The 17088-nt window shown below is 35.8% G+C and overlaps 2 pseudogenes; one reads left to right on the top strand and one right to left on the bottom strand.

Moving 5' to 3' along the window:
* The first annotated feature begins 782 nt into the window (after positions 1-782).
* Positions 783-3729, top strand: LOC112191269 (annotated as a pseudogene).
* Positions 3730-11794: 8065 nt separating this feature from the next.
* LOC112191260 lies at positions 11795-14870 on the bottom strand (annotated as a pseudogene).
* Between the last annotated feature and the right edge of the window lie 2218 nt (positions 14871-17088).

Raw genomic sequence — 17088 nt, 5'->3', positions numbered from 1 at the left:
GGTCTCTCCCTACCAAGCCACCGCGCCTCTGCATCACTCGTCCACGCCTTCATCGCAGCTCCCCCGAACCACCGCAGCTCTCCCCAAGCCACCGCAGCTCCAGTGCTTTATCTCGGCGGCTTCAGACTCGCTTTGTAATGCGCACCGCCTTGAATCTCTAACTCTGTAAGTCCCTCTATTCCCTTGAATTGGAAGTTTGAATTGGTATTTTGAATCTTTGATTAGTGGGTAGTTGGGTAATGACCGTAATGGGTACTTCACTCTGTAATAGGTAATGGGTATTTCACTCTGTAAGTCCCTCTTCAGTTCTTCGTTCTTCACTTCTTCATATCTGCTAATGCTCTGCAGCTCTGCTTATAAAGATGTGATCTTTATATGAAGGTTGTTTTGATTCGTGCTTCAAAAGAGCAAACGATTTATGACTTGCAACAAACGACACGCAACGAAGAAGAAGATAACCAAATCCCAAGACTCTGTAATTTGCTCACTCTCACTCTCACTTTCTGACTCCAATAGAAGCTCTGGGATTTCCGTCTCTGAATACTCACACCATTTCGTGCTCTAGTTTTCAGAAACGAAAACCCACCAAATTACCATATGAAACAAACCATTGTTCAAGCTCTTCTTCAATACCGAAATGACCCTCTTACAGAACCACCATTTTATAAGTAAATTCTCAACCTTTGTCATGTTCTGGTTACTGGGTTTCTCTTCTTATTTAAGTTTTCTTGTCTATTTTCTAACTTGGGTCGTTTCCAATTCAGAGTAGGAGTGCTACAACAATGCAAGCTGACAATGAAGATTTCGAGTTGAAGCAAATGAGAGATATGGCTGCTACCAAAAAAAGATGGGATGCTCTGGTATGCTATGAAACTGAGAGTGAAAGAGAGAGACTTCCTCTTTTACTTTACAGATTGTAATGATTTATGTTGCATTTAGATATATTAATGTGATTATTTGGAGTTTTAACTGTTTGATATAGATTAGGGACAGAAAGATTAAACCTTTAACACCAACGGAAGCTGGGTATGCAATTCAACTATCTAACAAAACCCTTCTTGATGTTAATTTGTCCCTCTATAGAACACAAAAAGGTAGACACAGCTTAATATTGTTTCCTTTCTATATTTGTTTTTGTGACTATGCTTAAATTTTCTCAAGTGTGTTATAGGCATGGGTCAAAGGCTCAACCTGGATTCCAATATTTGATGTTGGTGACAAATTCGATGTTGGAACTCTTTATAGAAAGATTATGGGATTCACTATGGGTATTGTGCTATCTTGTCTCTCTTAATTATGATCTAGTTTTACATTACTGCTATGCTTTATGCTTTTGATTTCGGGACAATTTTTGTGGCTCCCTAATGAATAGTTGAAATAATATCTTTAGAATATGTTATGGGTGAAGGTAGTATTCCCTTGGTTAATCAAATGGCTTCTGACTTGAAACTTATCATTGCTTCTTATTTTTGGTTGTTTTACTCCACAATGTTAAATTCTTTTTTTAGCTTTTGTGTAGGGGGTTGGTGGAGTGGTGTGCCTACATTGGCGTATAACAAGTATGTCAGTTTTGGAGTCACTTCAATGAGTTCAATCTGTGCCATGGCTTTCTTGCTTTTCATCTTGATGTTGTTAGTACTGCATGAGTTAAGTTCATTGATTACATAGATTCAGAAGGGTATGAAATAGAAATAGAACATTGCAATGGATAGAACTTTTAATTGTTGCTTCACATGTGCATGGTTGTTCGGTTATCTTGTTAAATGGAAGTGTTCTTTTCTCCATCTCTATTGTTTGTTTTAAGGGGCAATTTGTTGGCATATGTTTTCAGCAAAAATCAAGTGATAGAATAACTTGCACATAATTATCAGTGAGATCAATTCTTATTATTTCTGGCATGCTTACATGGGTGAAACCTCTACAAGTTTTACCAGCCTTTTTACAGGATATCAACATGGTACTGCAACCTGTTAAAGGCTTCCTAAGCCAACTGAGTTGGCGATGAGATCTTGTGCACTTATTTTATAAATTCATCAGCATTTGATTTGGCCTTGTAGTTTTAAAGCATCTTTCTTTGTTTTTATCATATTGAAAAGTAAAGAAAGAAAGTCCTTGTAGAACTCTGCTATGTTTCTTGTTGTTTATACTTTGATTTAATCACGGCCTTATCTCTGCGAGTTTTACCTGTCAGTTGCTTAAGTTTTTCATTTGTGAAATTTAGTTTGGAGTTGGTTCGTTGTGTTACTTTTTCCATCGCTAAATTTTACCCTATTATTTCCTGATGATTGAAGTAAGGAATTGTTTAACTGAACCTTGCTTAATTCTTCTACTTTACTTGTTTGTCTAAAGATTGTAAACCTTGTATGGCTCTAGCTTTTGGAAAATCTAGAAATTACATGCATCTGTTTCGTCTTCAATCTGGTATTTCTCGAGTTTTTAAGAGGCGTTGACGTTTGGTTAATCCAAGTTTGTGCCTTAATCAGTTTCTAGGCTCACAAGTATCCTTTTCAGATATCTAGGTGTATGGGGAAAGGAAATAGGCTCACTTTATTTAGGCTGTTAGGAATTCATTTTGTAAGTGGTGCGGTTTGGTTAAATAATAAAAATGATCTTATTTTTGTAACTGGCTTTCTTCATGTGATGAATTATTGTATTTGCATATTCATTGGTTTTCCTCAACAGCCAGTTGTCAAAGGTTGATCAGAAATTTCCAAAGGATACCAATCTTATCGTTGCATGCCAGAAGGGATTGAGGTGCCCTATCTATTCACCTTTTTGTAGTATCATTTGTCTGGTTATGAAAATGATCTACCAAGTAAGATTGTGGCAGCCAATTAAATATAACTATTGTATTATGAGGCATTTGGAATTTCTGCTTTGACATAACTGTATTTTATTTTTCATACAATTAATGCTATCCAGTGATTTGATTGCATACATAGTATATATGGTTATTACATTGTTATTCCTATTTAATTATGACTCAAAAACTTTCTAGGAAGTCCAAATAGAACTAAGCAATACACTGAGAAAGGCTTTTAGCAAACAGTTATGTTATTCAAACATAATGAAGATCATGTGGTCATTTTCTCATTTATATTCTTGCCTACAAAGTAATGATCTAAATTGGTAGAAAGTTGAGCACTGGATTTTCTCATTTATATTCTTGCCCACAAAGTAATCTACGCTGTATATTGCTCACCAATTTCATTACTGATCTAAATTAGCAGAAATTTGAGCACTGGATATTTTCATTTATATTCTTGCCCACAAAGTAATCTACGCTGTATATTGCTCACCAATTTCATTACTGTCACATTTTATTGGCAGATCTATAGCTGCTTGTGAGGTGCTGTACAATGCTGGCTACAGGAACCCCTTCTGGGTTCAGGGGGGTCTAGAGACTGCTGAAGAAGAGGTAATTATGGTGTTATTGTAATTTTGATGTTGTTTTGTGACTACCATTTCCATATTTCTATTCTCTTTGGGTATTTCGCTGTGAACCACTGAAAACGTCTTATGTGGGAGCAGGATCTTGTCAGAGAAGCTATTTTTATACTTGCTAGATTTTTCTGGAGATATCCAATGTTGTGCATAGTATTAGCTGTGCTATTAACTAATCACTTTGAAAGAACATAGAATGTAACATTTTAGTTTAGAGTTGCATAACTGAATATTGTTGCTTTGTCTGAATTATAGGTTTTGTACTTCATATGGTATTGCTGGTAGAAGTGAGAAGGGGAGTAGGGGTAGAAGCTTGGGGAGCTTCGGAAAGATGATGAAGTGTCTTTGCTCGAGAGAGAAGTTAAGAGCACCACATATGATTTGGTATTTTCATATGTGGAATGAGTGGGCTAAGTTTGTCGTCAATACATATATATAGGAGCTATTAGAATGATTTTTTGCATTTTAATGTATAGATGATTGAGAAATAAGTTCTTTATTGTACATTTGATTCTCTAATGTATGAATTGGAATACTTCAATAGATGAATTGGATTCAAATTTCTATCCAATATTGATCAGTACCATTATTTAGGTAATAATGGAGTATTAATTTTGTCCAATTCTGATCACACAATGATCAAGTAACAATCATACCACACTAATACTCTACAAACTGTTGTGTGAGGAGTAATGATACAACAGAATTAATTAAACTCTGTTGTCGTAAAAGTTAATCGCACAACAGAACCAATTGAACTCTGTTGTCCTAAAGTTAATCACACAACAGATATAGTCCAAGAACTGAAGTTTGAAGATCAATCAGACAACAGACAAAATAAAAAAATGTTGTCTGACACGCTTAACATACAACAGCTTAAAACTGGCACTGTTGTCTGAAGACAGCGCCTCAACTGCTGCGCAGCTGCGCTTGGCATCTGCCGAGCTATCACACAACAATTATAACACATACCTGTTGTCTGTGTGTTTATCACACAACTGTGTTCCACCGTTGTCTGATTTTTCATCAGACAACAGCTCACTCTACAACGGTGGGACTCCAAATCCCACATCGGTTTTCTGCCGTTGTCTGATAAGATTTTTGGTGTAGTGGTTGGTCGCCAGATGCATGATTACAAACCATATTGCTGGAGGATGCCATTCTCGCTATTTCTGTAGTAGCCGAAGCTTATTTGGGGGAAGTGTTTACCTTCACTTTGCATATATTAATTTCATCGTCACTCCTACTTCCCTATATACCCTAATTACCCTGGATGTGTGGTTATTGATGTGCTGCATTGTATGGGATTGCATTCTGGACACACGTCGGTCAGAACACAACTCTCGAAATTAGGACCCGGCCCTTTTTAGTTTTTGCTATCTCAACCACGATGGCTTCACTTGACCCTATCATTCGGACAATAATTGTCATCTTTTGGGCAACCATTGCAGTGAACTTCACAGTTCAACGGACTGTGTTGTAATATTTTGGGATTAAATACACCAATAAATACCCACTTCCCGGATAAAATGATATCATTTCCTGAATCACTACTACAAAAATTGAATCAGACGACGGCCAAAAACTGTCGTCTGATATGGAGGCAAACCGTCGTATATCGAGGCACTGTCTGATGAAGGTCGATTGTAGGGAACTGTCGTGTGAAGGGCTCGGCAGCCTGTCAACAGCATTAGCTGTTGCATGACTATTCTTCAGACGACGGCCGACTTTAGAAACTGTTGTGTGATTGCAATTCAGTGGTCGCTTTTTTTTATGCCCGTTGTGTGACTTTCATTCAGACTACAGTTTTTCAAAGTATCCATTATCTATTTTAAATTCAGACAACAGTTTTTATTTTTGGGTCATTGTGAATATTGTGCACATACGACAACTTTTTTGTGGTTGTTGTCCTAATATAATCATTCAATATATTGTATATGCTGAAATTGAAATAAAAAATGATCAAATTAACAATAGCTGATCACTATATAGAAGAAATTGTTATAATCCACATCATACACCAAAATAGATTGTGCAAAAGTAATCTTTCATCTACAAAAGGAGTACATCTAATACTACTCTCCTAGTAATATACATCCAGAAATTTACTTAAGGAATCTAGCTTTGCTGCTCTCATGGCCTCATTGGAGTCTAACTTTAGAAGCTTCAGTAGGAGCTTTTGCTCTCTTTTTGTAGTTGCAGCTGCAAATGGATCAATAGTTCACTGAGGGGTACACATGCCAAAACAGAAACACTGCAATTCAATTGTAGTTGTGCAAAAGTATATTGATGAAGCAAAGACGTATATAGGTCTTATTACTAAAAGATGTACAGGTCGCAATAATTGAAAGACCAAAGAGACAGAGAAAATTACCATTGCATTTGAAGGAAGTACAAGACCTCCGGGTTTTAGCTAGTGATATCTGGCTATAATGACACTTCCAACCACACTCTATGTTGAAAAGTAATCATGTCAACCAAATAATTTCGAACCATATATGCCCATATATGCCCATGTATATAATTCAAAGGCACAATTATAAACTAGCAGTAATTATACAATCCAATAACCAACATTTTAAGAATATAATATACGAAACTTTTGATAGCTACCTCATACAGAAGCATGTATCCCATCCACTCTGAAATTATAACACCAACCTCCTCATCAATATCAACATCCTGCAAAACTAAAAATGTTAGCAGTACGATTGGCTGGCTTATACATGTGTAAGTCAGATTAATAAGTCGGTGCAAGGGAAAGCAAGAATACAATAAGTCATTGTACATGACCTATCTTCAATTACTCCCAAACCCTCGTTCAAGGCATAGGCAGCTTTCTTTCCTATAAACTGTTATAAACAACATTTCAGTTAGTTTTGAACGCTGGTGATAGATCAGGAAGTTCACCAATTGTTTTATCTAAGAAGCCTATATAGAAAGAATATTTAAATAAAATAAAACCAATCATAATCATCAAGTATCAGATAAAAGAAAGAGGAAACTATGGTGGCAAAATGCTATCTCTTAGTATAGATAGAGACATGTAACAGACATGATGACAAAGAGTTGCTAATGCTCTTATACACATAGTCCTTCCAACACAAAAATGTATGTAAAAATAACAATCCCAAAATCATTGACAAACCGAAACCAAGCTCAAAGCCCTGAAATCAAACCACCCACAAACACCCAATCAAAAAGCATACAAACCAATAAAGAAACACACTCAAATTGATTCTGAAAATCTCAAGCGCTCAGTAAGCAAACTTTATCATAACTAGCTGGATCAAGCATGGCAAGGAAATAAACAAAGAAAAGAAGAAAGAACTACCAATGAAAAAAAAAAAAAAAGGAGCTGTATTGTAGAAAGTATAAATGAAAGCTTAAAAGTCTCCTAGAATTCTCAATATATGGTGTGACAAGTGAACTCAAATCGATAGAGGTTAGACTGCGACCACCCTTAGCCCCGGTGGTTAGGTCCAATACCCACATAACACCCTGTGGTCAGGTCCAAAATAACACAAAGAGTTTAGTCCCGCGCCAGACATTCTTACCCACATTTACCCCAGTGGTCGGGTCCATAACCCACACTTAACCCTGTGGTTAGGTTCCTAAAACAACATAATCAACCTTAACAGTACTTCAAGAAAAGAATAACAGGAGTCTTGCTGAGCTGCAAATATTGAATATAAATATAAACATGAATGGAGTAGGTACGTGTATGTGTGTTTGCATATAGATATGCGCGTATTTATATATATATATATATATATATATATATTGTGCAGTGCAAAGAAGTTTAGCGAATGACATGCTTCCTTATGATAATTGTATGATTATACATGTGAGTGATAGCTATGATTGTAGTATAGTGCAGTGCCTATAAAATAAAGGAACTATAACACTTCTTTTGTTAGTGTTGGATGATGTTTAATTAAACACTCAGTTTCTTATGATAATTGTATGATTATACATATGAGTGATAGCTATGATTGTAGTACAGTGCGGTGCCTATAAATAAAGGAACTATGACACCTCTTTTCATAATTTACCAAGTTTAATTAATTACCAAGTACATACAAAATTGACAGTCACCTACTCTATAGAAAGAAAATGGAAGGAAATAATAAGATGCCAACCTAAGTCATGCCAGGAAATAATAAGATGCCAACCTAAGTCATGCCATCTGGTATTGTAATTTTCATGACATCACTATGGACACTGCCAGAGACGATTGGTTCAACCTGCAATGTTGTGCACTCAAATGAGAAAAACAGTAAAAACAAATTGTTCAACAGAAAAAGAAGTATCATATGATTAAGTTTCCCTGGAGTTTTCAGTTAAGTTGAAAATAGCAACAATAACAAGAACATTTAATAATATAAATTGAACATAATCTTTTCATTAAGATGTTGTTGTTCTGATGTAAACTAAATGAATATTATTCATCCTGCACAAATATAATTACGTTATGCCTAAAGAAGATGAAAGAACACCTGCCTAACTTAGCAACTAGTTAAATCAAGAAATCATGTTGAACATATAGGATCATATCAGATAAGAAAACAATGACCAAGGATCTGATGTCAGTACCCATTCAGTGCCAAGACCACATGCCAGAACACAAAGAGCAAGTGTACCCCTGTAAACAAGGTACGTTCTGTTGCAGTAACAGTCATCTTACACTCATCCCAATTCAATTCGCTTGAAAGGGCATGAGATTCAAAGACTGTTTCCACCTCTTTCTTCCAGACTTCGTTTAGATTCTCTTCTTCTGCACAAATAATCACACGGGTTTTATTTCAACCATATGAGACAATAATGGGGGAACACATAATCATTTTGTTAAAACCCCCATCGGGAGAGCAATCGAGAACGGCCCAAAAGCCATTAATTTAAATCTGAATACAAAACCAAAGGTGAGAATAAGAACAAGAGATAGAGGAACGTACTGCAAAGCCCCTGCTTCTTGAATAACAGAGTCATTGATTCGTAGCCAGAAACACAACAATCAATTAGATTGCGGTCCACCAGTATACCCAAACAAAACTGATGAATCTTGCTCCATCTGCAAACAAAATCGATTCAAAACCACAAACCAAAATTCCTCCACAGATAATCAGAAACTGAAAAATTCTCTCACCCTTTTTCCAACTATAACCCAAGCAATCCAAAAGCTGTAACAAAAACTTCATTAGAAGCCAAATCAGAGAAGATGGTAAGCACAAAAGAATGATCCAAATCCAAGTTCACAAATCAAAACCGAAAAATGGACATCAAACACCGGAAAAAAAAAAAAAAAAAAAAAAAAAAAACCCTTCACTCTCAATCCCTTACACGATTACAGACAAGAGAAGCAATACACTAATTATAGAAATCATTCTAGCAACTCACAAAATCTTACGAGACTTGTTCCACCATGGACTTCTCCATAACGCTTGGCTGTTGATGAATTTTTGTTGTCCACCTGAAAATTGAAGAAGAAAACTTAGTCACAGTGGGCGAAACCCTCATTCACACAAAAATGAGAAGAAAGTTAGAAATTAGAGAGAAGAACACCATTGCCGAAAGATCTGAAGAACCCTAGAAATCCATTAGGTTTTGTACCACCTTTGACCAGAAAACCCCAACCCATCAGTTCAATTTCTTCAAATTTGGGTCTTAGAAACGAAACAAGAAGACGACGGCAAAGAACAAGCGTCGGAAATTGCAAGAGAGAGGTCAGAGTTGGACAAGAAAGGGTTTGTCGAGGAGAGAGAGGGGTCGGGGTTTGTCGAGAACGAGAGAGTGTTGGGGTTGCCAGTGAAGTGTGAGGTGAGAGAGGGTTTTGGGTTTGGGTTAATGGGTTTGGGTCTGTCGAGAGTGAGGCGCTGTCGACAGAGGGTTTTGGTTTTGGGTATGTTTTGTTATGTTTTTTGCTGTAAGTGTTAGGGTTTCAAGTGGGAAATCTCCCTCCTTTATGTTTGATATATAAATTAGTCCACAGTTTTATTCTTTCCGGTCATATGATGAATACATGTTGGGGAGAAATTTGGGGTTTGAGATGGGGTTTGGCACCACATACATGGTGGGAAATTTGCCACTCAATTTTTTTAGGGTCATACAACGATTTTGTCCTTAAACGTCTTCTGAACTAATTCATAATTTCATATCAGACGATGAATTTTATAAAAACGACATCCAAAAAAATAAAAATCAATCAGACTACGAAAAACTATAATGTGTCGTCTGAGAGGCGTCGTCTGATTCAATTTTTGTAGTAGTGAATACTTGTCATTGTAGTGTCAACTCCGTGCAGTCCACGTTGAAATAACGAATGCGTCTGCTCCCCAAATCGATGAAATCTTCAGAATCTTGTATGGGGTGTTCTTCCCCATGTGGCTTATAATTTTATCCTCGTCTGACAGATTATATCGATGTTATGTGTTTGTAATATTGTGGGATCTCTACACCAAAAAACGAAACACACAACGGGTAAAAATCATTGTCTGATTTGGCTGATAACCGTTGTGTATCGGCGCGTTGTGTGATTAAAATTTGCATAACGGTGTTGCACCGTTGTATGATATACAAACACATGACATCTTTTTGTTATCACCGTTGTGCCTTCTCTCGGCAGATGCCAGGTATAGCTGCCGCAGAGCATGGCAGGTGCATCCTTCATACAACAGAACTTGTTTCCAAATTGTTGTTGGAAAGCCTAGTCAGACAACGTGTTCTATAATTTCACCGTCGTTTGATATAGCATCGCACTTCAGTTGTACACAATGGTTGTTGTGTGAATTGACTTTGGACAACATTGTTCAGTTCTTATCGTTGTGTGATTGTAAATCAGAAGACATTTTTTAAAAAACTATTGTGTGATATGTAAAGAATGCATTGAGTGAATGACCCAAATTTTTGTATTCAGACAACGTTGGATTGCTACACTATAAAACTGTTGTACGATCATTTTCATTTGCTCTATTTTGTGCATATATAGCTCCTTTGTACCTAATGAATAGTGATAAATTGGGAACAAAACTGATTGCAAACCATCAAATGAGTAATCCAACCCATACTATAAACTTCAAATGTAAAAAGGGAGCATCCCCCAATCATCCAAGTCAACATTAAAAGAAGAAAAGCATTCTATAATACATGCCCATCTACTTGGGACAATAAAAGTTGATACAAATACATATTGTTGCAAAACAAGATATCATTCTAGTGCCATGCCATTAAAAATATCCATAAACCATCAAAAAATAATATGAATAATGAAAAAAACATGAGCAGCTGCTGCATGTGAATATTATATGCCAGCAGAAGCAGAAAATGGTGCACCCATAGGTCAATATTTTCCCCTATTGTGACTCGACTCTGTATAGAAAAAGAAAAATTATTATTAGTCACAGACAACTTAGGCCAAGTACAACTACATTTTAATTGTTGGCACTTCAATTCAACTTCTTCAAGTGATGGAATAGAGGAGCCAGATTTGTAAAAAAAAAAAATGAGATTACTTGATCTAACTTCTAATCACAAGAATTGAAGCACAAGAATAATTTCAACTCATGTGAAAATTAGTTTCTAGGGCTGCACTAAATTACAACTTGTATGCCAAGTACAAGAGAAAGCAACCCAGAAAGCCAAAACTAGCAGATGGAAGTGAACAGTACTAAATTATGGACCAATTGAACTATGAAACTACACATTGAAACAAAAAAAAAAAAAACTATGAAACTACATAAGAAACTACACACCTTTATAAACATGATATTGAAAATTAATTATATGAACAAGAAAGCCATTTCACTCAAAACCGATCGAAATCGATAAAGACAGTATAGTTTGTGGTACCTGTGATAGTATTGGAAGGGAGAATGAGCCAGCTATGGAAGCCAAATTCGGACATGCCACTCCACATCAAAGATAAACAAAAAGCTACAGAAATCACCATAATTCCATTCATTTTTGGAGATCCAATATGATTTTACAGCAAGTAAAAAAGTGAAACTCAGTGCTAGCAACTACCTCGACAATCTGTTGACAATGTAAAACTAGAAGTATCACCATATACTTCTATGAGATATGATAATTGTTTCAAGTTTTCAACCAATTACTTTTTTGAGCCAACAACAAAAATATGAATAAAACTCATCCCATAAAAATTTGCAATTAGTTAGGCCCAATCGTACCCATTAGAGTAATGGAATCACAATTACATCAGAAAAGCAAAGAAAAAAATTCTTCTACTTAGCAACATACAAAGTGCACACACACACACCCACCCACCTATGTGTACAACTAGTGGTTCAATTTTGATCATTAGGGAGAATTGAGATGATACTAGTACACTTGATCATCATCCTCCAGTATAGACCTCATGAGATCCTCCTGTCAATTGTACACCTCTGAAACAAGAGGGAAAAAGTTGTCATTAAGTATTCTCACTTTTTAACCGTTGGTCTAGCATAAAAATTGAACATAAAAAAGAAATATATCAGACTACTATACCACATATACAGCTTTCTGCATCTAACTCAGATCTCTGCTGTTGTTGAATATGCTTAAGGAACGACAGAGTTTTGCACAACAAGTAAAACAACTTTTCCAATTTAATATTCATATATGTTTCTTCATGTCTAGCCTGAAAACATATACACTGACTAGCAATCACATATTCATGTTCAATTTACAGGTTACGGTCCAAGTTTGTAAAATTCTATTAATTGATTATGAATGGATTCAAATAGGTTCTTTATGCACAAATGAAACATCTACAAGTTCAATGGGTACTTTTTGAAGAAAAGGCGATACTTTTTGAAGAAGAAATGTGTACTAAGGATTTCATATAGATATAAACTTCCCCATACAAATTAGCAAAGTTAATACCTTCTAGCAAGTAGGCGATTTAACAAAACTTACAAGTGCACCAGAACCATCTTTGAGCTGAAAAGTTGAGTTGAATTCCATTTGAGAGCATCATCTCCTAGATAACTGCATTTAAAGAAAACAACGTATCAAATGGGAAAATGTTGACTAACCAACTCTAAACTACTAAGAGTTGACATAGAAATGCTGCATACTGGTAACATATCAAGACCCGGTGTAGCCTCACTATAGACTAGGATGTATCCTTGAAGTTTGTTGCCAATTAGGTCCAGATAGAAAAAATTCAAAAGACTACCAATTGAAGGCGGAATTTGCCTACTCAATCTATTGTTATTCAAATCTCTACAGTAGTATATATAAATATGAAGAAAATTCCAGATTTAGTGCATATTTTGGCCCAGAGATAACATCATCAAAACCAAAATTAACTAGTTATAATAAAAATAGTTTTAATAAAAAAAAATATTGCAGCTTTAGAGATCTTTACAGATATAGATGCTTCAACAAGATCCTATAGTGTGAGGGATAGACTCAGAGAAACTGTGACCATCGAGGATTCCTCCATGCAAACGTGTATTTAGTAGGCTAATGGTCAAGTACCGAATAATTGGCTATAGAAGATGAGAAAAGTGCCATTAGCTGAGAATGATTGTGCATTTTCATAAAACTTTATCATTCACAAAAGTATCCATGTCATAGGCCTCAACTTCTTTAATTAAGTCCACCTTGTTTGATTAACCCCATTCATTTTCTATTGCACACCAGCTAGTAAACAACTATATATATATATATATATATTAGGAGAAAAATGATGAGAATGACCTACCTACTGCCCAAAGCCAATATCTTGAGTGAGTATATTTAGGTGGGAACACAAATGTCATTCGTGGAATTGCTATACATGGAATCAATTGGAACATCATGTACAATCTAATATCATTGCATGCTCTGCAACCAACTAGTAAGAACCACAATTAGCAAAAGATTTCATGCTACCTCCAAAATACGAGTCTAGCAAAAAACACGAAGGAGAAGATACAAACTTAAAGTGCAAAACTGACCTTTCATAGGCAGTACTAAGAAACACAATGAAGAGGAGTGAATAGGCAACTTAAGCCAATTCTCTCTCCCACCCACTATAAAACTAGAGAAAAGCGAGGAGAATGCGACCATAATCTACAAACCAGAATTTACTTCAATAGTTGAACCAAACATAGAGAAACCAAAAAAGGTGGGAAATGCCTAAGAGCCCATTTTCCTTTAGTAGATTACCATACTAACATAGCTCATGTTGTTCTAAAAAAAACAAAGTAGGAAAATAATTGGCACACACATATATTTCCCTTCTGAGTAATAAGTTGATCGAAATTAGGCTTAGTTGAGCGAACACATTTCCTTTTATCAGTCAAAAATTTTGAAAAATCAATATCATGGTGTTTTCTTTTCTGACAATTTCTGGAAAAGGGAACAGTAGTATGGTACATATGAACAGGTAAAATTGATAGCACTTGAAAGAAATTGAAATGCTAGCCGGCAAGGTATCCCAAGTCACTCTACTATCATCAGGCTTCAAATGATAATAAGCAGAGCCAAACGTCAGCCCTGCAATTCCTGCATAGAACAGTGCCCAACCCCAAACTTCACCTGGCAAACTAAACCAAACCCATTACCAAACAAAACCAACCAATTACATCACTATAAGACGTGAATAAAGAGATAGATAGTGCACAGTTATTGAACCTAATATTGAAAAAGCCTCCTTGGACACAGAGAACAAAACCCAGAACCCCAACAACCAAGAATGGGAAATTGGTGATCACATTCAATGTGTTGGACACTCCTGTCAAAAACCCAGATGGAAGAATTAAAACAAGAAGTGTCTAAATACAGTAACAAAGTGAAAAAGATTGGAAATTTATTGGGTAAAGGAAATTGCGCATGCCAGCATAGTGATGGTGATTTGGAGAGTGAGAAATTTTGGGGCTGCAAGCTTGCTTGTGTTTATCATCTATTGAAATAAAATTTCACTAGTGCAGGTGTTGAAATAAAATAGATCGATCAAGATACCAAAACAGAACATGAGTTAGCAATAATGAAAAGCAAGCAAAGCAAAAAGAAGAAATGAGCAACGCACCTAAGTAGATCTCTCTAAAGGTCTACTATTGTTCTTCCGGCCGACTCGGAATCGTCCCCCTACTCGAGGCTCTATTGCCCAAAAAGCCACTTCTCTTCACTGCTTGGAGACACGGTCGCGACTAGCTAATAGCCAAATAATGTAATTAACCATATAAATCTATCAAGCAAACATAAATTAATCGACTCCAAAGCGTTAATACCCACTTACCCAGAAGCCTCAACCCTATAATTGAATCAAAGCAACAGAAATCAATTATCCAAAGCTCCCTATTGTAACTGTAACTTCATGACCTTAGTCCTAGAATCACTCGAGTCACATAAATATAGAAAAGAGATGAAGATGGAGAGGTGTTTACCGAACAGAAGCGACAACCGATGACGAGAGATTCTTCACATACTTGGTTAGTCATCGACAAGATGAAAAGAAGGGTAGATGGTAAAGCAAAAGGGAGAGAGATTTGTTCTGCTTCTTTTCCAGAAGCGAATGGTTTTTTTTTTTTTAGCGACGGCGTTTAATACTCTTTAGTGCCCCGGCCACTAACTCGTGAGATCTATTGGAGGTTTTAAAGACCCAGCCTTCACATTCTTTGATGAACTTCTTCTTCCCAATACCCAGAACTAGCAGATCAAAAAACCTCTTTATTTTTTTTTTCCAGTATGAAGAACCCTAATCTCAAGTCGAGATAGTGGAGAAAGGAGAATTACACGCCTCTTGAAGTTTGAAAATCGGAAATCGAAGAAAAGAGAGGGTTAGGGTTTGCAACTCAAACAATTGCAGAGAGGGAAGTGAAATGAGAGAGGGGAAGTGTGGAAGTTCTTTAGATGAAAACTCTCTAAGGCCAAAGTGGGAGTGAGAGATGGAAGGCTTGGGATTTTGCTCGAAGTGAAGAATGGCTCGGGGTTTTGCTCCAAGACTTGAAAAATGGCTTAAATGGTTAAGTGTGTGTAATGGTGCCCTCGAGTTGTATTAGGCACCACGCATTAATTTTTTTTTTTTTAATTACTCAGACAACATATAGAGTTCTATATGTTGTCTGAAGTGTAGCAAAACTGAGGGAACAAAGATGGAAATTTCCCGCCTGTGCAATCAAAATTTCAATTTTGGCGCTTAGGCTAGACATTTCTCAATCACACAACAGAAATAGTTTATTACGTTGTAGGAACTTGCAAGCATGATAAACCATTGAAGCCAAATTTGCTCGTTTTGGGGAGAGAATGAATGTCATTTTGGAGACTTCTCCAAAGTTTGCCACTCACTTGCACAACGGCACATTAAAAACCATTCACTACTACAAAAAAACCATTTAAGGACGTTCAAAAAACGTCTTTGAAAACTTTAGATGACACGCAAAAAAAGCGTCATCTATCAAGGAGTCATTGTAAGTCACTTACAAGGACGTTTGAAAAACGTCCTTAAATACCTATAAGGACGTTAGAAAAGTGTCCTCTAATCTGAAAAAAAAACGTCCTCTAATGTTTTATAGGACACTGAAAAAGTGTCCTTAAATCTAAAAAAAGTGTCATCTTATATATACGAGGACGCTGAAAAAAGGTCCTGAAATCTAAAAAAATACGTCATTGTAACTATTACAGAACACAAAAAAAAAAGTCTCAGTATGAACAAAAAGTGTCCTTGAAAAGAAAAGAGGACATTTACTGATCTGTTACTCATAACAGTTAACTTAAGCTACAATTACAACTAACTAAATAATTCCTAGTTACATGTTGATATCATATGTGATATTAGATGACGGTAGATATACGAAACTTGGTTTCATCTCCAATATCTTCTATCAGATTCCTGTTAGATATAAGAAAAAACCAACTTTTTAATAGATATCATTAGGACAAGTTAATAATGCATATTATATCTGCTACAATACAATACAATACAAAAGAAAGAAAGAGAGAAAAAAAAGACAAGTTTAAATTTCTGAAGCCATGTTAGTTTATCAAGTAACTCACCTTTGTTACAGTTTCAAGAAACATGACAGGGAACCATTACAAGCAGCTGTTTGTCTCTTGTAACTGAAGAATCTCCTCCAAATTCTTTTCTTTTTTCAAAACCTACCCATATAGTTTACCTGCACAAGGATTTTCAATAGTCAAGACAATAGGAGATGATGATGGTAAATTTAAAGTAAACTGTAATTATTCACAGAAAAAAATTCTTAGTTAGCATGGTACGTTAGTAGACATACTATTCATAAAGAAACATGAATTTTAGAAAGAAAATTAAAAAAAAAAACTCTTAAGCACTAAAACACAAACAAAAACTTAAGAAACTGAAACTGCAGAAATAATTCAATGCAATGAGCTCCTTAAATATTGTAGTCTATTACTTGGATGCAAAAAATGAAAAAGAAAACATGCATTGTCAGTCATTAAGTTTAGCGCTTAGGTTACTGAAGAACAAGTTGTCAGTGATAAGACCTGCATAATGAGATATAAAAGAGATACATAATGAATCAGATTAAATAAGCATAATGCTCACATGTACACACCATAGTTAAATAAGCCATAGCTTGAGAAGGAAACTTAAGCTATTCATATAACACAAGGCAGTACATATCATGGTGCTTTTTGTCACATTGCATCATATTAATTAAACACAAGGAGGAACAGATG

The sequence above is a fragment of the Rosa chinensis genome, chromosome 1 (assembly GCF_002994745.2).
Source record: "Rosa chinensis cultivar Old Blush chromosome 1, RchiOBHm-V2, whole genome shotgun sequence".
NCBI classification, from domain to species: domain Eukaryota; kingdom Viridiplantae; phylum Streptophyta; class Magnoliopsida; order Rosales; family Rosaceae; genus Rosa; species Rosa chinensis.
Note: the sequence above shows the minus strand (reverse complement) of the source record. Positions and strands in the feature narration are given on the sequence as shown.